The sequence below is a fragment of the Neophocaena asiaeorientalis genome, unplaced genomic scaffold (genome assembly GCF_003031525.2).
Source record: "Neophocaena asiaeorientalis asiaeorientalis breed wild unplaced genomic scaffold, Neophocaena_asiaeorientalis_V1.1 scaffold836, whole genome shotgun sequence".
Taxonomy (NCBI): domain Eukaryota; kingdom Metazoa; phylum Chordata; class Mammalia; order Artiodactyla; family Phocoenidae; genus Neophocaena; species Neophocaena asiaeorientalis.
In genome coordinates, this window is record NW_020175033.1 from 201601 (window position 1) to 229503 (window position 27903).

General features: G+C 37.5%; 1 pseudogene; it reads left to right on the top strand.

Annotated features, from left to right (window-relative positions):
* The window catches only part of LOC112411775 (tRNA pseudouridine(38/39) synthase pseudogene), a 116898-nt pseudogene that overhangs the window by 87498 nt on the left and 1497 nt on the right, over positions 1 to 27903 (top strand).

A 27903-nucleotide genomic window follows, 5' to 3' on the forward strand; every position in this document is an offset into this window, starting at 1 on the left:
TCGTAAAGAGCAGATCAGAAATACATGAAAAAGCAATGAAGCAAATGGTAGCAAAGGTCAACAAAACTAAAACTGGTTCTTTGAGAAGATAAACAAAATTGATAAACCATTAGCCAGACTCATGAAGAAAAAAAGGGAGAAGAATCAAATCAACAGAATTAGAAATGAAAACGGAGAACAACTGGTACTGCAGAAATACAAAGGATCATGAGAGACCACTACAAGCAACTATATGCCCAAAAAATGGACAACCTGGAAGAAATGGACAAGTACGTAGATAAGCACAACCTTCTGAGACTGAACCAGGAAGACAGAAAATATAAACAGACCAATCACAAGTACTGAAATTGAAACTGTGATTAAAACTTCCAACAAACGAAAGCCCTGGACGAGATGGCTTCACAGGTGAATTCTATCAAACACTTAGAGAAGAGCTAACACCTATCCGTCTTAAACTCTTCCAAAATATGGCAGAGAAACACTCCCAAACTCATTCTACAAGGCCACCATCGTCCTGATACCAAAACCAGACAAAGATGTCACAAAAAAAGAAAACAACAGGCCAATATAACTTTTGAACATAGACACAAAACTCCTCAACAAAATGCTAGCAAACAGAATCCAGCAGCACATTAAAAGGATCATACACCATGATCAACTGGGGTTTATCCCAGGAATGCAAAGATTCTTCAATATGCGCGAATCAGTCAATGTGAAACACATATTAGCAAACTGAAGGATAAAAACCACATGGTAATCTCAACACATGCCGAAAAAGCTTTTGACAAAATTCAACACCCATTTATGATAAACACTCTCCAGAAAGTGGGCATAGAGGGAACCTACCTCAACCTAATAAAGGCCATATGTGACAAATCCACAGCCAACATCGTTCTCAGTGTTTAAAAACTGAAACCATTTCCACTAAGATCAGGAACAAGACAAGGTCGATCACTCTCACCACTCTTATTCAACATAGTTTTGGAAGTTTTAGCCACAGCAGTCAGATGCGAAAAAGAAATAAGAGGAATCTAAATTGGAAAACAAGTAAAACTGTCACTGTTTGCAGATGACATGATACTATACTTAGAGAATCCTAAAGATGCTAGCAGAAAACTACTAGAGCTACTCAGTGAATTTGGTAAAGTAGCAGGATATAAAATTAATGCACAGAGATCTCTTGCATTCCTATACACTAATGATGAAAAATCTGAAAGACAAATTAAAGAAACACTCCCATTTACCACTGCAACAAAAAGAATAAAATACCTAGGGATAAACCTAACTAAGGAGACAAAATAACTGTATGCAGAAAACTATAAGACACTGATGAAAGAAATTAAATATGATACAAGCAGATGGAGAGACATACCATGTTCTAGATTGGAAGAATCAATATTGTGAAAATGACTATACTACCTAAAGCAATCTACAGATTCAATGCAATCCCTATCAAACTACCAATAGCATTTTTCACAGAACTAGAACAAAAAATTTCACAGTGTGTATGGAAACACAAAAGACCCCAAACAGCCAACGCAATTTTGAGAAAGAAAATTGGAGCTGGAGGAATCAGGCTCCGTGACTTCAGACTAACGTTGTTAAAAAAAAAGAAATAATGCCAATTACAGCAACGTGAATGAACCTAGAGATTATCATATTATGTGAAGTAAATAGGAGGGAGCGAGACAAATACTCTATTACAATGTATATGTGGAATCTAAAAAATCAAACGAATGTATGTAACAAAACAAACAGACTCACAGATATAGAGAACAATCTAGTGGTTATCAGTGGGAATAGGGAGGGGGGAGAGGGGCAAGGTAGTTGTATGGGATTAAGAGAGACAAGCTGCTATGTATAAAATAAGCAACAAGGATATATTGTATAGCACAGGGAAATACAGTCATTATTTTGTAATATCTGTAAATGAAGTATAACCTAGAAAAATATTGGATCACTGTGTTGTACACTGAAACTAATATAATGTTATAAATCAACTATACCTCTAAAAATTACATTTCATTTTTTTAAAAAAATTACCATTTCTGTTTTTGTGCTACTATCACAAGTATCTTGGATTTTACTACTGTTGAACATTTAGGTTACTTATATTTCTTTTTTTCTATTTGAAGCAATATTTGATGAAAAAGCTTTTTACTTAACTTTGAATGTTATTGTGAGGGCACAGTCCTATCTAGGAGAGAACTGCCTGTTTATTCATAATGCACATTTTAAAGAGTTTTGATTTTTTTTTTGTTTTTGTTTTTTTTTTTTTTTGCTGTACGCGGGCCTCTCACTGTTGTGCTCTCTCCTGTTGCGGAGCACAGGCTCTGGACGCGCAGGCTCAGCGGCCATGGCTCACGGGCCCAGCTGCTCCGCGGCATGTGGGATCTTCCCGGACCGAGGCATGAACCCGTGTCCCCTGCATTGGCAGGTGCACTCTCAACCAGTGTGCCACCAGGTAAGCCCACACATTTTAAAGATTTTAAAAAACATGTTAGAAACTTATACTCCAGAAGATTTGAAGCCATTTTTTCTAACATATACGAGCATGCCAACAGTGATATTATTTTTTCTTATATTTGCTAAGTTCAAGAGGGCAACTGTTTTATTTTTCTATGGAATAATTCTGGTCTTTATGTCAGCTGGATCTGAATTTGAATCTTAGCTCTGCTGCTTATTTACTCCATGTCCGTGGGCAAGTTAGTTAAACACTCTAAGTTCAAGTTTCCCTATTTGTAAAATGGGACCAGTAGTGGTAGCTAACTCTTAAGGCTGCTTATGAGGATTGAATGAGATCACAGAAGTAAAGAGCCGAGTACAGGGCCAGGGGGCCAGTAACTACGTAAAGTAGCTGGGTAACGTCATATGGAATAAATTCCTTGATATTCAATTTACTAAATGAGCAATTCCCTGCAAAGTAGAAGACAAGTAACTGAAACCTGACCTACATTGGTTCACTACAGGCTTTACATTGCCAGAAGGAGGAAGGCCCAAGTTCACAAAAAAGACTGTCTTTTGGGAAGAAAAGAGAGGCATAAGTGAAGTCAGGGGCAGGGGAGATATGGCGACAGAGTCAAGAGGGAAAGGCTACTGCATTTAGCCTGCTACTGCCAAATACAGCAAGAGGCAGGACCAGGAGAAGTTAGAACTTAATAATTTGGTAAATTTGTCTTCTGTTAGGCTGGATTTCAATGAATTGCCTTCCAGCAAATGAGCCTGCTCCCAGGACTCAATGACTGTATACTATTTGTGCTGAAATTTGTATTTAATGATGTGGAAATTTAAACTTCAACTACAATTTTTCTTGATCACATGTTTCTCAAATTGCAAATGAGTGTGCTTATTATAACATATGAAACAACATACTCCATCTGTATGGTCCCACCCCCAAACCCATGGTAACTGCTCTACTTTTCTCCATGTTCATATGGATGTACACACATATACTTGTATACACACAACACTCATAGGCATATACACATTTTGTTTTTTATCATTCTATGCTTTAAACATGGGATCATATATTAATATGTTTCTTTCTGTCTTTGTTTTTCTTACTTAGCAAAACTTCACAAAATTCCACTGAGTCAACTTTTAAAAATTATGCATAGTAGTCCATGGTATTAGTGTACGCTAAATCATTTAGTTATTTCCCTCATTTAGAGAGTGGAAGGTCATTCCCAGCTTTGCAGTCCCATGAGAAAAGCTGCAGTAAATGGCTTTGTGTATTTATTTAGGTGCTGGAACCTTTATTTCTGTGCAACAGGGTGATTAACATCTTTGTTATGTTTTTTCACTAGATACAAGTATGTATTCTTTTGCAATTTGCAAAACACCTAAAAAGATAGGCTTTTATTTTAAAATGTTACTCATCATCATGAGTGTGTTAGATGGGGCTCCTGAGAAACAGACTCCAGGAGGGAAATTTGCATTCGGGAGGTTGACTGGGGAGGATATACAGTAGGAAACAGCACCTGTGAGGGAGGAAGGGTGGGGGCGGGATTGAGCAGAGGGAAAAGGTGAGTCGTGATGCAGTTGTAACAGATTCCTCATCTGATCCGACAAGCAGCTCTGATGCCGAGATGGCCCTTCACAGTGGTCCAGAATTAAGGCTAGGGGCCAGGGCCTTTGTACTTTTGTACTGCTCCATCATTTGATGCTGACTGCCCTTGGGGAAGAGATACAGCCTTGAGTGAGGCAACTCTTTTAGACCAAGGGCAATGATCAGAGAGGATTGCAGCTGTGAGCCATCCGCAGCCAACACTCCTGGAAGCTGGGGAAATAAGTTCCTTGGTCCTGAAGTATCTAGGCAGTGCACTATGGTATTCCCCACAGCCAGTAATTAAAAGTTCAAATGAAAACAAATAATACTTGACATTCACTGAATGCTAGATGGAGGCCAATGAGTCAAAAATCAATTGGCTGGAAGCCAATGTTTTTAAATGACCAATTCACTAAATTACGGAGGATTGCTGGGTCAAAGAGTAGGTATCTTTTTATTTAAAAGATGATGCCTGGTTTCTCAAACAGGTGTATGACTTGCATTTCCATCCACAAGGTGAGAGACCCAGAACCAGTTTATGTTGCTTTGCTGCCAGCATTTCGGTTGACTGTTTAGTAGAGTCAGGTGTGAGGCAGCAGGGAATGGCCTAACCTCTGTTAGACTGAGCATGGTAGACATGCTCAACTTAAAGATCTTGAAATCCAGTTCTTTCAAAACTACTATGTTGGCCAAATAAAACATCTGCAGGATTTGACACAAGAGCTGCTAGATTTGACCTCTGTGGTTTAAAAGGAATATATATCGTGGAACAGAAAACTGCATAGCCAAGTGAACGGAGACTTTCCTGTTTACTAACAAGGGAGAGAAAGACTGAGTCGTGCAGTCTCCTGTGATGCTGGTTTTGATTTGGGGCAGGATTAGAGTTTGGAGAGTATTGAGATCTTACGAACAACCAGTATTTTATTTTTTAAAAAAACGTTTTCCCGCAAACCTATGGAGCAGATATGTTATGATAGAACAGACACTTTCTGTTTAAATGCATTCAAATTATGCCTTTAGTAGCACTCTTCAATTAGAAAATTCTGTAGTAGAAGCACAGCTTTTCTGCCCCCCCACCACTGTCTTTTTAAAATGGAAATTCACTGACCATACTTACTGAATGCTTACTGTATGTTAAGTGCCATGCTAGGACTTGGAGTTCAGTAGTGAATTAGAGGCAAAGACCTTGTATATAGTGGGGGAGACAAAAAATCAAAACAAGAGAATAAAAAAGCAATTACAAGTTGGAATAAGTGCTGTGAAGGAAACAGGCAAAATATTGAGAGACAACATTGAAAAGTTAGCATGTCACATTCTGCTATGGAGGATGGGCAGAGCAAGTAATAATGCCAGGGAGAGAGAGAGAGAGAATGGCTTGGTAATAAGAACATAGGTTCTGGAGCCCATCTCGATTTTGTCATTGACTGGCTTCTTATTTGTAAAGTGGTGTTACCAGTGTATACCTCAGAGAGTTGCGAGAATTAAATGTTTCCAAATGTAAAGATCTTAGGATGCTGCCTGGCACATAGTAAGAGTTCAGTAAGTTAGCTTTCCATATTATAATTTAGAGTTGCTTGTATGAATTAACTCACCAACCAAGAATGAAATTGTAAAATGAAATGCAAAGCAAGGCAGCATTTGAAAGAGGTTGCATGTATTTATTGTACAGGGATGGTGCTTTCTGCTGTCCCATTTATCATTGTCGTCCTTGTACTTTTTGCTATAGAAATAACGAACTAAAATTTCTAGGACACACAATGCTGTTTCAAGCCTCTATGGTGTTCGCCGAGCCTGGAGTGCCTTTCTTGCCTCCATTTTTCTTACCTCTAACCTTGTGAGTCTTGTTTCAAATTCAAGGTCAGCTATCACCTTTTGCAGGAAGCCATAGCTGCCTCTCTTTCCTCCCACATAGTCTATCATACCTTCTTCTGTATGAGGCCTGCACATTGCAGAGAGTGGAATTCTGTGCTCTGACACTGATCTGTTTCCATGGCTCTCCCATAAGAAGCCACGAGCGTCTCAAGGACAGGGACTTTGTGTCACACCCATCTCCCTATCTTCACAGTTTAACACAGTGACTAATGCATATAGGCTTTCAATAATTATTTGTTGAATGAATGAGTGGATAAATGAATATTTTCATTGGCATCTTTCATAACCGCTTTTGGTTAGCTTACAGCAATTACACAGATGAGTAGGTGAATTAGTACTGCAGTAAAGAGAGAAGAAGGCAATCAAATTGCCTATGAGAAATAGTAGTACCTAGTGTTGATTGCTAGCTCTTTTACATACCATGTTTAATCTGCTTAACAACCCTATTACATAATTTTGATTATGATCCACGTTTTCAGAAATAGAAAATGAGGCTTGAAGAAGTTAAGCTCTTGTCCCAGATCATAAGCTAATAAGCGCTGGAGCCAAATACCTCTCCCAAATTATTTCTTCCTTTATTACACTATTTGAGCTTTTGCTAGCTACAGTTAAATTGTTTTAGAATCATGATATTTGAAATTTATTATGATAAATACAACGACAGAAATATTAAAGTTTTTACGGTAAAATAAATTTGAGAATACTATAGCTTCCCCTTGAGATGTACAATATACTTTAGCATGTTAAAAACTCTAAAAAGTCCTGTAGTAAAGGACTTAACTGCTTTCTTACACAGCTTCAATTGATGACATTTTTTTTCAGGAGAACACTAAAAAGGGGTTCTGGTCACCAATTCCACTGTTGGGGATGTCCCCACACATCCAACAAGCAATTCTTTGACACCAGCAGGGTGTCCTACAATTTAACTTAATTCTGACACTACCCAAAAATAGCATCATATCCCACAAGTTAAGGGCTCAGTCCTACAAGGCTGACCTCCCTTTCAGATGCCAGTGGAAAGCATAGGTCATCACCTGTGTTTCTGACCAACTGGCTATAAATCAGAGGTTCCCTCTTCGGTTTCAATTATTTTGCTACAGTGGCTCACGGAACTCAGAAAGATTTTACTTACTTGATCACCAGTTGAGTATAAAAAGGTATAACTCAGGAACAGCCAGACAGAAGAGATGTGTAGGACAAGGCATGAGGAAGGGGCATGGGGCTTGCATGCCATCTCTAGAGGCAACCTTCTCCCAGCACCTCCATATGTGACCATCATATAAGCTCTCTGAGCCAGGTCTGTTTGGGTTTTTATGAAGGCTTCATCACCTAGGCGTGATTGATTAAATCATTGACCATTGGTAGCTGATTCAACCTCCAGCACACACACCCCCGGAAATCAGGGGGTGTACTTAAATTTCCACCCTCCATTCATGGTTGGTTCCCCTGGCACCCGGCCCCCATCCTCAGGTGCTTTCCAAAAGTCACCTCATTAACATAAGCCCAGTAGTGGGGGGAAGGAGCTGTTGTAAATAACAAGACACCCTTTTCACATTCATGGCTCTGATGCATTTGCAGGAGCTGAGAACAAGAGACCAGATATTATAACAAAAGGTGCTCCCATTGCTCTTATCGCTCAGGAAATTCCAAGGGTGTTGGGAGCTGTGAGCCAGGAACTGTAGATGAAGACCAACTATGTATGAGAAATATATGATCAAAAGGTATATTTCTTATAATATTGCAAATACCAATTGATATTCAACAAAGCTAGGATTCTGAGGAATACACTTTGGGAAGTGCTCACTAATCTACAGGAATAAAGCATAGAGTTTAGTCTCAGAGGGTCCTGTATAAAATATGCTGAGTCTGTTTAGTTCCTAAACTCTTCTAGAGTCAAGAATGTTCCTGCTAAATGGAATCCTTTAAATAAAAATAACGCAGGAATAAGATCATGCTGTATGCAAAGAGGAGGTGACACTTGACGTAAACCCAATTTTTGTGTTCAGTGCTATCTGCAGAACTTTATCTGCAAAGAGAAAAAAGATGCTTACCACATCATGTGATTGGTGACGGTGATAAGAGCTCAATGATGGGGCTTCCCTGGTGGCACAGTGGTTGAGAGTCCGCCTGCCGATGCAGGGGACACAGGTTCGTGCCCCGGTCCGGGAAGATCCCACATGCCGCAGAGTGGCTGGGCCCGGGAGCCATGGCCGCTGAGCCTGCGCGTCCGGAGCCTGTGCTCCGCAACGGGAGAGGGCACAACAGTGAGAAGCCCGCGTACAGCAAAAACAAACAAACAAATCTCATTGATGTTTTTAGTATTCATTAGTATCTGTTATTCTTTAAATTGGAATACTGGTCTATATCTCCACAAAGAACTACATAGTTTATCTTAGGCTGCATGTACATGGGACAAATGAGAGTTAAAAATCACTTAGAAAAATTCCATTAATGAAGAGAGTGAATCAGTGAAAATTTTGTAATTTGGAGACCTCTGAATTTCCTGATGAACTATCTTTTTTTTTTGCGATGCGTGGGCCTCTCACTCTTGTGGCCTCTCCCGTTGCAGAGCAGAGGCTCCGGACGCGCAGGCTCAGCGGCCATGGCTCACGGGCCCAGCCGCTCTGCGGCATGTGGGATCTTCCCAGACCGGGGCACGAACCCGCGTCCCCTGCATCGGCAGGCGGACTCTCAACCACTGCGCCACCAGGGAAGCCCCTGATGAGCTATCTTTTAATTGAATATTGCCACATGATTTCAGGGCCTGTGTTTAGTTTTGTAATTGTGTTGGCTCCAAGTACTACTACTTAGCCTTGAACTAGCGATGAAACGTTAGGTGTGGGTTTCATATCTAAGTGATGTATTTGCACCAATGAAGGCCAAATTATGCAATGACATGTTGTACAAAGTGAGTTGAAAATGGCTTGACAGTAGAAAAATGATGGGAAGAATTGTGACATCATACAATCCTTGATAACATAGGTATTACAAAGCTCAAAGACGCAAGCCATGACAGTCAGTATCATTATATGTGTTTTACAGAGTGCTTTTGTTTCCATAGATATTATGATTTTGTTGTCATTTAATTATAAATTTTACTGTGTTTTATAGTACTATGAGTTATCGAAACAAGTTTATACTTAGCTTTGTTTATACACATTGAAGTAACATTATTATAAAAAAAGTCAGCACTGAGAATCTGATCTAAAGTAATTGATTACTGTTTTCTAAATAGAAGGTGGTGAACGATGTGAATTCTGTAACTCAGTGGTCCTCAAGTGGGAGAATTTAGAAATGTGTGGAGGCATTATGATTGTCATAAAAACTGGGGGCTGCTACAATCAACTACCCTATGACTTAGAGGACAGTGGCTAAATGTCCTGCAAGTGCACAGAATAGACTTGAAAGACACAAAATTGTCGTGTCAAAAATGTCAGTAGTGCTGTTGTTTAACTCTTACCCCCTTTTGGTCACTGTGTTGTTAGAGATAAATCTTAGCCCAGCTCTAGCAATTGCATTGGACCATATGGTCTGTAAACAGTAATCCGTATATCAGGACCCTCAACATGGAGGCCACCTAAGTGGCCCTGTCCACGTCACAAATCTAAAGCCACATCAGCCTGTGCTTACAGGAAACACCTGTCTAGGGAAACCTAACATACAACAATCACAAACTTCCAATTCAGTTTTAGCTAGTTCAACTCACCCTAGAAAACAGGACCAACTAGCCTTCTAAGGAAATCCCAACCTCCTAGCTAGTCATGCCCTGTTTCCATGTTGCCTTTTCTAATGCTCTGTAAAACTGGCTCTTGGCTCAAATCCCCCCCAAACAGTGCTCCACTGTTTGGGGGCACTGTACTCCCCCAATCCATGGATTATGTTCCCTTGAATAAAGAACATCAAATCTGTTACTGATTTGCATCATTTTTGTCATTTGACAATATGCCAGTCTGCCTCCTTGCTTTAATATCCTCCCATTCCTTTTTCCTCTTCATTCACAATTATTTATGTATACCCACCTCCTTACATAAAGGACCTGAGTGTGTTAGTGTACGTGTGTGTGCATGCACCTGGTTGACTAAGCAGTTGCCTAAATTAGACTGGAATTTTTTGGTTTATATCTCTATAACTATTATTTCATTCTTTTATACTATAGGTCTTTGTGTCTATATTTGTATATAAATGTCATAATATATTTTGTCTAATAGATTATAACATTTTTCGATCCTTTCACAGCACATAGCCCAGGGTCCTTTTTTTCCCCATTTTATTTCCATATAGTATAAATGTCTTAATCTTTCTTTGCCTCAATTTTATCATCTGTAAAATGGAAAAGGGCACATACCTCTTAGGTTTGTTGTAAGGATTAAATGAGAAATAAGTGAGTACATAGTTTAGGTCAGTGACTACCGCATAAGTGGTTAATAAGATTTAGCTATATAAAGCTCCATATATTTTTTTCCAGTGAATGCATTTGGATTTTTATAGTCCCGTTAAAAAAAAAAAACCTGACATTTTAAAGCACAACAGGAAAATAGAGCTATTGCTGCAATAGAAGAAAGGGAAGCCCAGAGAAGGGTATCACCAGTGTCCAATATTAGACACTAGTGGGTCCATTCATTTTCATGTGAATGTTTTCCCACTTTCCCACCCTTCCACCCTGGAGGTTGATAAAAGAGTTAAGGAGTGGGAAGATGGCAGAGCTAACCATCTTTGAAACTATTTTTTACATTTATTTAACATTTAAACAAGAGTTGGAGAAAGCAGGATAAGAGACCATTTATTTAGAAGTAAAACTGCATTTTATCAATATAGAAATAAACCACATTTGTTTTCTCAAAATCAAGGTAAAATTTTGTTTAAATAGTCACTATAATGTGAAGTGTAGCATGTCAATTGCAAGAACACATTTTTTTCTAAACATCTTTAATTGGAGTATAATTGCTTTACAATGGTGTGTTAGTTTCTGCTTTATAACAAAGTCAATCAGCTATACAAATACATATGTCCCCATATCCGAGAACACATTTGGATTATCCAACTCAGTGGCAGCTTCAGCTAAGAAAATATTTTATGTAGATCTTTTAAAGGCATTTTTTCCCCTCCCTTAGAGGCATATTGAAATTTATCATTAATCTAGAAGAATTATGTTATTCTTGATTTAATATGCTGCTTAGCTCATTAAGCCATACTTTAAATTTATAAAGGCTGATAGTACTTACACATCCAAGTAAGCAGAATGCTCACTTTCATGTTTTATAAATTACCTGTGGAAAACTGAGTTTCTCCTTGACCTTGCCTTTTTTTGATAGACCAATTGCATAGGCCCCTAACCAGGACATTTTCAGCCCTGAAATCCCTGACCTCCCTCCTCTCACTGAATCTCTTTTGCTTTGGGAATGTTTAACCTACATCATGCTGCCCGGCTTATCTTTGTTTTAACACTGTCATTAAGAAATATCAACTCTTTAGATTAACTAGAACTCTTCAAAAAGATTTACTGTCACTTCTGTGGTTTTTCTCCTTTGATGGGAAGGCAGATAAGATAGAGGCAAGGAAGAAAAGTGAGATCCGTATACAAAACAATACCTTAGCTTTTTTTCTCATTTCCATTTTTCTCTGAGATGTATTTACAGTTTGTATTTCTGGAAAGCCTTTTTCATTACATGCTGCATAAACATGAAGAATGTAGAGTGGTATCCATGCTGTTTGTGGTTGGTTTGCTCTTTATGCTTATGTTTTCTTGCCCTTGGCAAGAAATAAAAAGTGATTTTGCAGTTTTCTTCACTGCCTTTTTATGAGTATAAAAACGTACTTGTTCTTAATATTTTTCATAGATCTTTTAGTAGTGCAGTTGTCAAATAAAACCTCTCCTCTCTGGGTTGTTGATTTTATGGTCCCAACCAGAAGGTGGGTAATTTCAATCACTCGATAGCATATTAGGATTAAAGCAAAAAGGATCTTTGCATGTTTTCCAGTGTGCATTTTACATGAAACAAAGCAGAATGGATGCAAGCCTTGATCGATTCCTGGTGTTTTCCTTGTCCACCATAGCTTCTGTTAGAGCTCTTAAGGAGTTTTTAAAAACTAGGCACAGAGGCTGTCATCTGCTATTGCCAAAGAACAGGCAGCCCAAAGCAAATGCCAAGAGTTTTATTGGGTTCTTTTTCTCAATTTGTTATTGCATCTGGTCTTGTTCATTGCACTACATGTCAGCTGATGCAGAGAGAGGTGACTGAAACATCTAGGTTCCAAATGGCAAAGTGGGAGGCTATCCGAAAGCATTTTATGTGTTTGTATTTGCTTCCTGAAGTTTAATGAACACAAAAGGCAGCAAGGGTTGACATAAAGCAGGCTGCAGTATGGGCTGATGGGGAACGCTTACTGCTCTGTTTTATTAGTACCAAGTGGCAGGACCACCAGAAAGGTGATGCCCATCTTTCCAACAAGTTGAAATATAATTGAGTGCCTTCTGCTGCTATATATTTCTTTTGTACTATCTTGAATTCTGCTTGGGTCCTCATCTTTGTTTGTGCGATTAGAATTCATTGTCACTCACTGTTCTTCAAACTTTGCAGTTCAGTGGTTACCCTCCACCTCAGACTAGGGGATGCCCAATAAAGAAGGAGGATGAGTCGTCTCTACAGCATAAAGGGACAAGAATATATCGGAGTTATGCTATAGACCATATAATTGCCCACGTATACCGGGGATGGGGTGGGGTTAGAAGTGATGTACAAAAACTGAAGCTCTGGGGAAAATGGACATAATGACCCTTTATCTGCCTGGATGAGGTGGACACCCAGTGGTTACATTCTTGATGGTTCACATTGCGTGTTGTGGATTCCATGTGAAAACTCTCCAGGGACAATTGGCATGTGTTTCCAATGTTTAATTCAAATTTACTTACAAGATGGTTGGGGCAGACGTCACTGTCTTTTTGTGGGCTCAACTCTAAGTGATTATTTTAAAAGATGCTCCAGGAAAATCAAAGCAGGAATTTGGGGCAGTAATCCTAAACTCAGATCCTTATCTAAATGTCCAGACTTTGGGTGTGAGCAGGGTTGTCATACTGTAAAATACCTAGGCAGCGACTCAAAATAGCTCTTTTCTCATCACAGTGATGGATGTGTTAATTAACTTGATTGTGATAATCATCTCACAATATATAGGATATCAAATCATCACATTGTATACCTTAAATATATACAATATTTATGTATTATATTTATATATTTTATATATTATATAATTATGTCTCAATAAAACCAGAAAATAATTTCAGCTCATATTTAGTGGTTTTTAACCTTACAGTGAAAAATAATGGTGAATTATGATGTTAACTGTAACCTCTCTATAATTTAATGACAAATTTTGCCGAATATTGTTTTATTTTTATTTTCTCCTAAAAATAATTAAACATCTTCTGTGCTTCAATATACACGGTACTTCATTTAATCCTATAAGCCAGTCACTTTTTAAATTTAGATTCAGAGATGTCAAATAACTTTAAATATTTTTCAGGTTTCTGTCTTACATATTAATGTCTACATGAACATACGAATTCCTGGGTGCTGGGTTGAGTTCTCTGATCAATCAGCATTCTTCCCAGAAGTACCAGATACATCAAGAACAGTGAGCCATCAGAACAGAGATGGCCAAACCCGGGACCTGTTGGCATTAGGGTTCAGGGTCTCTTATCTATGTTTCATATCAGGCGGTTTTGCTTTTTCCTATTTTAGATATTAGGGCTCAACATATATTTTGAAAAAAATATCGAACTAATAGTTGGTTAAGATTCGTAATGCCTCTCATCTCCAGAAACATAGCAAGGGGGTGCTGAAACCTGTGCTTAGTAGTATTTGCATTTACCCCTGGCTAGGGTTTTAGGGTATAGTTTTAGGCCAAACCTTATTAATGTGCAGCCTAAGTCATTTCAGGTATGAAGATCAAACGCTCAAAAGAGCAAAGACCTAGGCAGGCACTGCAGGTTCATTTGGAATAAATTGCTTTATACATCATTTTATTTGCACCATTTCAATCCTCATAGTTACGTTGTATAGAGCTGTCTAGTTTAGCCAAAATAATGCTGCTATATATTTCTTTTGTACTATCTTGAATTCTGCTTGGGTCCTCATCTTTGTTTGTGCGATTAGAATTCATTGTCACTCACTGTTCTTCAAACTTTGCAGTTCAGTGGTTACCCTCCACCTCAGACTAGGGGATGCCCAATAAAGAAGGAGGATGAGTCGTCTCTACAGCATAAAGGGACAAGAATATATCGGAGTTATGCTATAGACCATATAATTGCCCACGTATACCGGGGATGGGGTGGGGTTAGAAGTGATGTACAAAAACTGAAGCTCTGGGGAAAATGGACATAATGACCCTTTATCTGCCTGGATGAGGTGGACACCCAGTGGTTACATTCTTGATGGTTCACATTGCGTGTTGTGGATTCCATGTGAAAACTCTCCAGGGACAATTGGCATGTGTTTCCAATGTTTAATTCAAATTTACTTACAAGATGGTTGGGGCAGACGTCACTGTCTTTTTGTGGGCTCAACTCTAAGTGATTATTTTAAAAGATGCTCCAGGAAAATCAAAGCAGGAATTTGGGGCAGTAATCCTAAACTCAGATCCTTATCTAAATGTCCAGACTTTGGGTGTGAGCAGGGTTGTCATACTGTAAAATACCTAGGCAGCGACTCAAAATAGCTCTTTTCTCATCACAGTGATGGATGTGTTAATTAACTTGATTGTGATAATCATCTCACAATATATAGGATATCAAATCATCACATTGTATACCTTAAATATATACAATATTTATGTATTATATTTATATATTTTATATATTATATAATTATGTCTCAATAAAACCAGAAAATAATTTCAGCTCATATTTAGTGGTTTTTAACCTTACAGTGAAAAATAATGGTGAATTATGATGTTAACTGTAACCTCTCTATAATTTAATGACAAATTTTGCCGAATATTGTTTTATTTTTATTTTCTCCTAAAAATAATTAAACATCTTCTGTGCTTCAATATACACGGTACTTCATTTAATCCTATAAGCCAGTCACTTTTTAAATTTAGATTCAGAGATGTCAAATAACTTTAAATATTTTTCAGGTTTCTGTCTTACATATTAATGTCTACATGAACATACGAATTCCTGGGTGCTGGGTTGAGTTCTCTGATCAATCAGCATTCTTCCCAGAAGTACCAGATACATCAAGAACAGTGAGCCATCAGAACAGAGATGGCCAAACCCGGGACCTGTTGGCATTAGGGTTCAGGGTCTCTTATCTATGTTTCATATCAGGCGGTTTTGCTTTTTCCTATTTTAGATATTAGGGCTCAACATATATTTTGAAAAAAATATCGAACTAATAGTTGGTTAAGATTCGTAATGCCTCTCATCTCCAGAAACATAGCAAGGGGGTGCTGAAACCTGTGCTTAGTAGTATTTGCATTTACCCCTGGCTAGGGTTTTAGGGTATAGTTTTAGGCCAAACCTTATTAATGTGCAGCCTAAGTCATTTCAGGTATGAAGATCAAACGCTCAAAAGAGCAAAGACCTAGGCAGGCACTGCAGGTTCATTTGGAATAAATTGCTTTATACATCATTTTATTTGCACCATTTCAATCCTCATAGTTACGTTGTATAGAGCTGTCTAGTTTAGCCAAAATATTTCAAAACTCAGTACTGAAGAATGAGCTCATGGATCTGTATTTTTTTTTTGTATCCTGAGATTGGCTATAAAGAGCTTAGTACTTTTTAATCACTTATTTCTTTGTGGGAATAAGTATCAATTTGGACTATAAACGGGATCCATACCTTATGACTTGGCAGATTTGCTGAAATGTTGTGCATATTTATCTGAGGGCTCAGCATGGCAAGAGCTCATCTTCCAGATGATATTTAAGAGATTTAAATTACTTATAAATTACAACATGCCTAATTCTAAAAGGATTAAGATACAATATGAAAATATTTCTTGATAAGTGCAGTTAAAATGCAAAAAAAGAAGAGTACGCACAAATACAAATTCATATACATGTGAGAACCTATTTTAAAAGAGGGCAGAGAGAATCAGGTTGGACTCTGGAATGAATGAAGTACAGAAACTGAGCAATCAATTTAGCAGCCCAAACAAGAAGCAGGACCCACTGGATAATGTTGTGTGATTTTCTGGTGAAAAGAAGCAAAGCTACCCAAACACCTGTTTTCTTGACACTGAATTCTAAGAAGGACATATAGGGGGATCCTTATCTTCAGATTCAGTTTTTAAATAAATACAGCAACACTCTTCAAATGGATACATCTCAAATGGATTCTCCAGAAATGGTGAATGTCACATCAAATCAGATTTCAGTGGAGTCATCTCTGTGGACCACAAGGCAAACTTGTCCGGTGCAAATATGGCTGATGGAACAACATGAAACCAGTGCTTAGAGTACCTGGAGGAAGGAGTCCATGAGATCTTCTGGTACTTTCTCTCGTGCTATGAGCCAAGGGTTCAAATTTAAGTTTGTCTTGATTAATAAGGAAGGAAGGATGGGGGAGGGAACAAAAATCCATTAAGCCGTACAGGATAAGAGAAATGGAAACTCTGCATTTCTGTCCCAAGGGTCAATACTTCTCTATAAAACTTGAGGCCCTAAGCCTTGAAAGGTCTGCTGGGGCCCAGGGTAGGCCACCCCAAAATGTGCCTCAAGGACATACTGAGTATTTTGAATTAAAGTTACTTAATAAACAGCCAATGCAGGAGAGGCACTCTGACCTGCTTTATGTCTCCCTGAAATCAGGAAATAAATCTCTCATGAAAGGTGCTCTCCCTGCATCTGGAGGTAGAAGGACACCCTTATTGCCAAAGATAGGGAATTGGGGCCAAGAAACCTATATATACAAACCACCCCAAGCCCAAACTCTGTTTAGAGTTTTCACTAATAAGGTACCCAAACCTAAGTTTCTTGGTCCTGTCAATTCCTCACAATTGTATTCTTTTCTTGTCTAAAAAGTATAAAAGCCGCCTACTTTGGCCACTTCTGAGGTTCCAAATGGGCCCTCCATATGCATGAATTAAAATTTGTTTTGCCTTGCATCAATTTTACTGTTAGTCCAGCCACAAGAACTCAAGAGGGGGAAGGGGGAAATTTCCTCCCTGACAGATCCCAGAGATGGGTTTGACTGTAGTTTGGGGACGAAAAGCCCTTTTCCGGCAGAGAATGGGAAAAAGGGTGATTTGCAAAGCAACATTAAGGATTGAAGCTGAGATTAAGAACCAAACAGACAGTAGACTAGAAACGTTAATCCAAAAGGACTGTGGAGAGAGTCATTAACTAGTGAAAGTTGACTAGATAAACACATGGTAGGTCAGAGGAGAACAATCAGGTGCAGAACAGAGTGTGCTAGGCATTCTCTGGAAATATTGCTAGGCAAGCTTGCAAATTTACATGGAGTTCACTGGTATTTCCCATATATGGGCCACTGACTCAAAGAGAATCAATTTGGTTCATATACCACACATTAAAAATACACAGTAGTTTAACTGTATATTTCCCCTTCTAGACTGTGAACCCCATGAGGAAAGAGACAGCTTGTCTTATTTACTGCTAAACATCCATTAGGAGGCACATGGCTTGACAATAAGAAGATAACAAAAATGTTTGAAGGACAGAATTAACGTGCCTATGTTTTCTCATTTAATAATGGCTATTTATAAGGGGGAGGTGGCATTATCCCTATGTTATGGATGAGGATGTAAGACCGAAAGTTGAGATAACTTACACATCCTACAGCTCTTTATCCACTTAATAAGTAGCAGTGCCATCATTTGAACGCAGGTCTGCTTTAAGTAAAAGCCCATTAAGCAACACTGTCTCCTTACCAAGCAAACATTTACAGACTAGGCACAGGGCACTGATTGCAATGTTAGATATTGGAGATACTGCAGAGAAAAGTAAGATGTGGTCCTCAGCTTCCCAAACAGAAAAGCAGAGAGTCATACAAAAGTAAAACACAGAGCTTTTTTTAAAGATCTAAAGATAAGAAAAAAATCACAATAGATGACAGCACAAACATTTAACCCTCATGAGAGAGGATCAGAAGTTTTTGATGAGATGCTTAGATAGACATTAGAAGAATTTAAGGAGTCTGATAGCCCATGTGGACATGGGAGGTGTGGTAGGCAGAATTTTGGCCCCTGTGGCCTTCTCTCTCTCTTCTTTCTCAGTAATATGTTGAATTGCAGGCCAAAATGGACTTTGCAGATGTAATTAACATTCTTATCAGTGACTTTAAAATAGGGAATTTATCCTGGATCATCTGGCCAGGCCCAGTAATAAGTATATGAGCTCACTTTTTGATCTCCATTTTGTTTACTGCATTTTGTTTTTCTGATTATGTTAGCTATATTGGTGAGTAATGCATAAATATATTTCTTATTTGTCTTTACAAAGAATCAGCTTTCGTTTTGTTAATTCTCTCGTATTTTGTTTTCTGTCTCATTTGCTTTGCCCTTAATTGTATTTTAAACCTTCTTTTCAGATTTGCTCTGTTGATATTTTTTTCAAGCTTAATTAGTTGAATGGTTTTTTAATTTTTTCCACATAGTCTAATAAAAATATTCAAAACTGTAAATTTCTCTGTAAGTTGTGCTTTAGATATATTCCACAGTTTTGACAGATACTACTTCTATTGTTCTTAAGGTCAAAGGATCTCATCATGTACATTAGAATTTATTAGTTAATGCGTGGTTTATTTGGTGTATTTTTCCTCAAGACAGAAGATTTTTATCACGCCTTTATTATTATTCTAAGAATTTTTTTTTGTTTTAGTTATGTATTGCTGCATAAGACAACCATTTTTATTATGTTGAAGATTGCTGTGGGACATCAGTTTAGACAAGTCACAGGAGGAATGGTTTGTCTCTGCTCCACAATATTTGAGGCCTCAGATTGGAAGACTCAATGACTGGGGCTGGGACGGTAGACTGTAGTGACTACACATGGGCTCTCTATTTGGCTTAGGCTTCTCACATCATGATAGCTGGGTTCCAAGAGGAAGTATCCAGAGAGCAAGTATTCTAAGGGACCTAGAGACTCAGAATCTGCTTGACTTTTTTATGACTCAGTCGAAAGGCACACAGAGTGGCATCCATGAGACTCTTTGCTGAAGCCATCCCAATCTAGCCCAGATTCAAGGAGAGGGGAAATAGCACTCACCTCTCGAATGAAGGAGTCCCTAATAATCTGTGGTCATGTTTAAAACCTGCCTCAGTCGTACCATGTTCAAAGAACTTGTTTCTGTTAAATCTTATGGTTTATATGTGCCTCATTTATCTCCCCATACGTTTATTCACAACAGTTTTCTATTTTTAAGTATATCTTTTAAAAAGTAGGATATCTTTGGTATTTCTTGTTTATTCAATATTAGAGACTCTTTTGATTGCCCCACATTAATATAGCAGGTACAGATCCATGTATCCAGGTTTGAACACTCTTTGGGTTGTGCTTTTATTTATTTCATTGCTTTTTCCATATGTATTTTGTTTTATGAGGGCTCTGAGTGGTCTCAGACTAGTGCCAGGACAGTAACTAGACATCTAGGTTCGTAAGTGCAATTGAGAGGTGCCTCCCAGCTCCAAGTCTGACTTAGCCCACCTTGATCACATCGATATCTTGGGGCTCTCCAGGACAGTGTGAAGGAAATTAGTGGCTACAAAGAGAATCATCTACCCCAGCTGATCCCCCTGCCTTGGCTTCTTTACCCTCTCCAATTTCCATTAGTCATTTCCCCTCCATTCTTAGACCCAAACACTTCCTATATGTCTCTAAGGATTTCTCACACTTTTGTTTCAGGTGTGGAGTGTAGGATTGTGTTCTGTCAATATCTTGACTTCTTCGTTGCCTCTGGTTGGGTTTGGAGAGGAAGCCCATGTTAGTTTGACATCTTGTCTCAAAGTTTTTGGTTTCGTAAAAGTATATTCATCTGATGTTTTAAAAACATACATAAATGCAATGGTGTATTATACATTGGCTCTTCAGCTTAGAAAATCTAGTCATTATAAATGAGGGGAACTCTCCCTTGTGCATAGCACTTCGTGGATTTTATAGCATCATCATCTTCATTATTTCAGTGCTCAGAACAACACCATGACATAGTTATAGACGAATAAACTGAGAAGTTAAGTGACTTGCCTATAAATGTAGCTAATAAGAAACATTGATGAAGTTCAAATTCAGATCCTCTGACTCCACAAATTTCTTTCTACTATACCCTCTCAATACTAAGTTTAAGATCATTTCTCTGAGTCACAAGAACAGAGGCACAGATAGATTGCATGTTGAGTGAAGACATTTTTAAAAATAATTTTTAAAATATTTAATGTAAGTATAGCTATTATGCGTGACAGAAAAGACCAGCTTAAAATGATGGATTGACTATGTAGGTTTAGAAAACCAATGACAAAATAGGCATCCATCTGGTGTGCACATTTATTTTTTAAATTGAGATTTTTTGTTCAACTTTATTTTTACACAATTTCAAATTTATGGAAAGTTGCAAGTATTGTACTAGGAATTTCCTTTATTCTTCACCAAATTCACCAGTATTTCATCACATTTTCTTGCTTTCACTCATTCATTCGTTTTCTTTCTCTCTCTCTCTGTGTAAATAATACATATAGTATGTAAATATATAGTATTTATTCCCCCAAAACCATTTAAGGGATAAGTCACACATATTATGAATCATTGACCTAAATCCCTAAATACCTTAGGATGTATTTCCCAGAACAATAAACCACAGTAACACCAAAATTGGGAGATTTAACTTTGATATAATAATATTCTCTAATTTAGGAATCTGCACACCTTAGGTCTCAGGTCAAACATGGACAACTGCTGCTTGTTGTGAATAAACTTTTACTGGAACACAACCACATTTTGTCTATGACTGTTTCTGGGCTACAACAATACAATTGAATAGTTACAACAGGTACCATATGACCCACAAGTCTACAAATATTTAATATTTGATCCTTTACAGAAAAAGTTTTCTGATCCTTCTAGAATCCATAGTCAAATTTGACCTTGTCTAAATAATAACCTTCATAGTTGCATTTCCTCATTCACGACCCACCTAAGATCATTCATTGTATTTAGTTACGTTTCTTTAATCTCCTTCAGTCTACAACAGTTCCTCGTCCTTTCTTTGTATTTAATGACATTGCAATTTTTGAAGAATAAAGACCACTTATTTTGTAGAATATCTCTTTATATTGGTTTATCTGATATTTCCTCACGATAGATTTAAGTTATACATTTGTGACAGGAATAACACTGAAAAGATGCTGTGTTCTTCTTAGTGCACCTTATCAGTAGGTATATTAGATGTCAATTTCTCTTTTGTTAGTGATATTCATCTTAATCACTTAAGTTGGTGTTTGCTAAGTTCTTCCAACATGAAGTTACTATTTTGCCATATTGACATATAGTTTTTTGGAGGATCAGCTGAGACTTTATAAATATCTCGTTCTGAACGAATTATCACTATGATGGTTAAAAAGTGATTTTTAAAAGTCCCATATGCATATTTTAATATCTTGGTAGGACGATGAAGCTCAGACCTATGCCCACAAAGTGCAGGAGAAATGTTTAAGGCCAATACTCACTAGAAGCCAGGATTCACACAGAACGCTGAGCCTTATCTTCAGTGCCTTTTTGAGTCTGAATAATGGATGTGGTATTGAAAACAGGGAACATTGTTTGGCTGACAGAATATTTATGGAGTAAAGTACTACAGGAGTGCTCAGGATAAGTTCTGAATAATATTCTTTCAGAAAATGCAGTATAGAGATTCAAATGTAAAACTATAAGATGAATAAGAAATTTCCATCAATTCAAAATGGTTCAATATAAGGCATAACTGTCTGCATGCCAGAAAGAAACAGGCCACAACATACAGGTTTGGGTGACAGTGATTTGTAGCAACTGTCCACAGCCAAATATTTCACTTATGTGAGTCTGTGGGAAACAAGTCCATTGGGCTGAGGTTAGACACAGTCTCCATGCCCTCGGTTAAGGGCAATCACTTAGACTGCCACTTTCAAAATGACTTTCTCAGGTAGTGGTAGCTGACATACCAAATGTATGAAACTTCTGATTTGACTCGAGATAAAGTCAAAACGAAGGTCATATCATCGTCCTCAAAGTCAGACTTTGTTCAGGAAGTAATTAGAAGAAGGATGATTAGGGAAGCAGGAACAGAACATTTTCTTCCAAGTGTTATTGACTTAGCATTGATTGATGTTTCTGTTCTGTCCACTCTCTGATTTTAAAAAAAGGATGAGTTGAAGGACTAATTTTGAGTATATTCATTTTCAATTTCCGTTCAGTATTGGCTTGGAATAGAGCAAATAGTGAAATGATACTGGTAAAGACAAAGAAGGGTAGCAAATGTTTTTCTAGATGGTACCAGAGGGATTTCCCAATACAGCACGAAGGAAGTAGTAGGAAAGAAATCTCACAACATATTTTATGTGATTGAAGTATCAATCTCTAGGTCTCCCCATTTAGACATTTACATAAAACATTGCAAATAGTCTTGTAACTACTGGTTTTTAGGCAATCCTATGTGTAATTTTAAGAAATTTTAATTTTAGAGTATGTCAGGAAGCTATAATTTTTGGGTAGTAATAATAATAGAATAAGTTGGCTTCAGTTATAGTATCCTAAAAAGGCATCGAATAATCACACTCTCATTATAATGTACAAATATAAGCCCTCTAAGAGAACAAAGATTAAGTGAAAGAAAAGAAAAATTATACCAGTGTTGAACCTTACCATATCTTGTCATACACATATGAAGATAAGAGCTAATGTTTGCTGAGTTGTTACTCGCATTCAACTGAATCTCATGTGTGAACTGATTTATAAATCTGTACATTCAATGGTAGGTTCTTTTCTACTGCTATTCACCACAAAAATCTTCGTTTAGCTTCTCTGCAAAGTTGTTGATGTTTTGAAGGATATATTACCTATATACATCTGGATCATTAGCTTCATAATTCTCCAAGATGCAGATTTGATAGGAAGTTAATTTTAAGTGGCAAAATGTCTAAATTATTTTAAGATTGGAAATATCTCTCCACTTCCAATCAATGAAAGTTTGCTTTTCACAATGCAATAATATATTCATTCAAAATATGTTTGAGAGCTTACTATGGAACAGAAATTTTTCTTAAAAGCTGGGGAATATATTGTATGTATTGAGGGTATTCAGGGAAGGTTTTAGGGTCACGTAGTCTGAAGTGAGAAGTGGTGAGAAAGGAAGGTTTTAAAACTAATTCAACAACTGCTATTTGGTATTAAGATTTCCATGAAAAAGCTACTTATGATGACACTTTAAAAGAAATAGTCTTCCTGTGGAAAAATAGGTTTCCAAAATGTAGATATTAATAGTTTATGAAGACTCAAGGGTATTGTATATTGCTATTTATCTTGATTTGTACCAGGATGACATAAATAGGCACCAAGTCCCAGCCAGAATTTTCTGTGGGAAAAGGGAAACACAGGAAGTGCTATAGATTGTTTTTTAAATTATGGTGATTTGAAGGACTGTATCTGCAGACAGATTGCCTGAATTCCAATCCTGGCTCTGCCATCCACTACTTGTGTGATCTTGGGTAAATATGAGAAAACGTAAAACCTCTGTGCAGTTTCCTACTCAATAAGGTTATTGGAGGATTAAATGTATGTAAAATATCGGGTTGGCCAAACCCGAACAAACTTTTGGCCAACCCAATATTTATAAAAGTGGCACATAGTAAGTACTTAGATACTAATATTACTATTAAATAAGGGAAAACTGTACATATGAGAAAATCCAGACTAAAGAATTTTCATCATTAAAGAAGAATGAATGAAAATAAGTGAACTGAAGATGCAATTCAAAAAGTGAAAAATACAAACAGAACAAAAGGAACCATGAGAAATGAATTGTTAAATTTAGCAACATAAATTATTGGATTGAAAATATAGATTAAAATCAATCCAAGCCTTGGCACATGGTAAAGATAATCAAAATGGACAATTTGTTTATGAATCAGAGAAAACACAAGATATGCTATCAGAAATTTGGAAGGGAATAAAATTATTCATAATGGTGGTGATAACTGATAACAAAAAATAATCTTGTCAATTGCTTCTGGAAAAAGTAGTTTCTTTGTTAGGAGACCAAAACCAAGTAAAAAGACCAAGTCATGTAGTTGAAGCATGGTTGCCGTGTATTTCTCTGAGGGGATGGTGATGTGAGCAGCCGGCTGACACTTGGTGAAGAAGATGGCAAAGAGGGGCATCCCTGGTGGCGCAGTGGTTGAGAGTCCGCCTGCCGATGCAGGGGACACGGGTTCGTGCCCCGGTCCAGGAAGATCCCACGTGCCGCGGAGCGGCTGGGCCCGTGAGCCATGGCCGCTGAGCCTGCGCGTCCGGAGCCTGTGCTCCGCAACGGGAGAGGCCACAACAGTGAGAGGCCCGCGTACCGCAAAAAAAAAAAAAAAAGATGGCAAAGAGGTGAGGGGGGAGGAAGCAAAGTTTAAGTGACAGTACTTGGAATAGAAAAACGGGAGAGGCCAAAACAGGGAGGGGCCCGGGTACCGAAAAAAAAAAAAAAAAAGATGGCAAAGAGGTGAGGGAGTAGGAAGCAAAGTTTAAGTGACAGTACTTGGAATAGAAACTTGAACTTGCCAAGCTTGGCAAGTTTTTGCTTCCTAACATATTCTTACGTATTTTCTCCCTGAATTCTGAAAAAAAAACATATTACTTTTCAAAATGCCAGCCTGGCTCAGCTAGATTAAGGGAAAAAAAGGAATAGGGTTGCACCAGAGATTGAGGGGCAGAATCGCTTTTCTGGGAAATGGATATGATGGCAGAGCCCTTGTGTACTGTTGGTAGGACTATAAATTAGGGCAGCCAATATGGAAAACAATATGAAGGTTTCTTAAAAAATTAACAATAGAATTACTATATGATCCAGCAATTCTATTTCAGGATATATACACAAAAGGGTCTGTAATCAGAGTCTTGAAGATACATTTGTATACCCATGCTCATAGCAGCAGTATTCACAATAGGCAAATGATGGAACCACCTAAGTATTTATTGATAGATAAATGGTTAAAAATCTGGTCTGTACGTGCAGTGGGATATTATTTAGCCTTAAAAAAAGGAAGGAAATTCTGACACATTCTTACAGCATGGGTGAACCTTGAGGGCATTATACTAAATGAATAAGTCAGTCACAAAAAGACAAATATTGTATGATTCCATTTATATGAGGTAGCTAGAGTTGCTAAATTCATAGACAGAAAGTTGAATGGAGGGAGGGGGATTGAGGAGTTGTTTAATGGGTATAGAGTTTCAGTTTTACAAGATGAAAACAGTTTTGTTTTTTTTTTCTGGTACGCGGGCCTCTCACTGCTGTGGCCTCTCCCGTTGCGGAGCACAGGCTCCGGACGCGCAGGCTCAGCGGCCATGGCTCACGGGCCCAGCCGCTCCGCGGCATGTGGGATCTTCCTGGACCGGGGCACGAACCCGTGTCCCCTGCATCGGCAGGCGGACTCGCAACCACTACACCACCAGGGAAGCCCATGAAAACAGTTTTTTGAGATTGCTTGCATAAATGGATTTAATATCACTGAAATGCACACTTAAAATGGTTAAGATGACAAATTTTGTTATGTGTATTTTACCACAATTAAAAATAAAAAGCAGGAATGACTATATTAGTGTCTGGTAAAGTAGACATCATAGCAAAGAGAGCTACTAAGGGCAAAGAGGAATATTACATTATTATAAAAGCATCAATCCACCACAAAGATATAACTGTCCTGAATATGTATCAACCAAACAGCAGAGTTTCCAAATACACAAAGCAAAAACTGACAGAGCTGAAAGAAGACATTGACTAAGCCACAGTTATACTTGGACTTCAAACACCTAACACTCAGCAACTGATAGAACCACTAGGCAGAAAGTCAGCAAAGATTGAATAACTGAACAAAACAATGACCAACAGGATCTAATTTATATATAGAAGAGTCAACAACAACAGAATACACACTTGTTTCAAGAGTCCTCAGAGCATATATTGATACCAAGATAATGTACATCCTGGGCCATAAAATGAGCCTCAACAAATTTAAGAGATTGAAATACTACAGAACATATTTTCTGAGCATGACGGAATCAAACTAGAAATATGTAAATATGAAAGACAACAGGAAAATCTCTAAACAATTGGAAATTAAACACACTTATAAATAATCCATGGGTCAAGGACAAAGTCGCAAGGAAAATTTTTTTAAAAAGACATTGAGCTGAATGAAAATGAAAAGACATATCAAAATATGTGGAATGCAGCTAACGTACCACTAAGAGAGCAATTTATAGCATTAAATGCTTACATTAGAAAGAAGGAAAGGTCTCAAATCAGAGACCTAAGTTCTTACCTAAAGAAGATAGGAAAAAAAGAAAATAAACCCAAAACAAGGAAGTAAATAATAAAGAGCAGAAATCAACAAAATTGAAAGGAAGAATAAAATAGTTTTTCCCCATTGATTTTCTCTATTCAAAACAATCAATGAAATTGACAAAACTTTGGAAAGACTGACAAAGAGAAAATTAGAGAAAACAATGACAAATATCAGAGATGAAACAGGGACTATCATCACAGATCCTGCAGTCAGTTAAATGGATAATAAGTGGATACTCTTGTTAACTCATAAATGTGAAAAATTACAAGAAATGAATCAATTCTTTGAAATACCACAAATTACCACCACCCCCCAAAAGGTTATATAGGCAATGTCCTATATAACCAATAACCAATAAAGAGATTGAATTTGTAGTTTAAGTTCTGAAAAAGAAATACCCATGTCCACATGATTTCACTGGAAAATTCTACCAAACAGTTAGAGATTATACATTGGCATTTACTCTTTATCACAAAATCAAAGAGGGTGAGGACATTTCACATCTCATTTTATGAAGCCAGGATTACCCTGATAACAAAACTACAAAGAGAGTACAAGAAGAAAGTGGAAAGAGTCACCATACCTGGTATTAAGGTTTACTATGCAGTCACAATAATGAAGACAGCATGGTGTTTGCTGAGGGATGACACATATATCAATGGAACAGAATAAAGAACCCAGAAATAGACTCAAACCAATATTCCTAACTATTTTTGACAAAAATGAAAAAGCAATTCAAGGAGTAAGAGTACCCTTTTTAACAAATTGTCCTGGAGCAATCGGACATCCATAGTTTAAAAACAAAACAAAACAAAATAACAACAAAAAAACCTTGGCCCAAATCTCATACCTTATACAGAAATGAAAAAATATCACACATTGAAATGTAAAACTATATAATCTTAGAGAAGATGCTTGGTACCTAAGACCAGGTGAAAAGTCCTTAGACACCAAAAGCATGATCCATAAAAGGAAAAAATTGATAAACTGGACCTCATGAAAATTATGACTTTTGCTTTGTGAAACGTGCTATAATGATGATGAAACATAAGCTACAGACTGGGAAAAAAATATAAATCACATTACCTGACAAAGGACTTGTATCTGAAACATGTAAAGAGCTCTTGACATTCAACAGTGAAAAAATTTAAAAATCCAATTAGAAAATGGGCTATAGCAGTGGCCCACGATAAGCAGATGGGTCGGACCTGTATGGCTCCTTTATTTCTGGGGTTATCATTTCATTGCTAAAAATGACATAAACAGAAACCAGACCGAAAAACTCCTAATAAGAGTACAAGAACTGGAGAAGGAGATGCAACGGCTTAAAAAGGAACAGGCCAACAACAAGAATTCAAATATTAGAGAAAATTCTTCAGGAACTGGAAATGCTAAGTGTGCTCTTTTCTTTTTTTTTTTTTTTTTTATTTTCTCTCT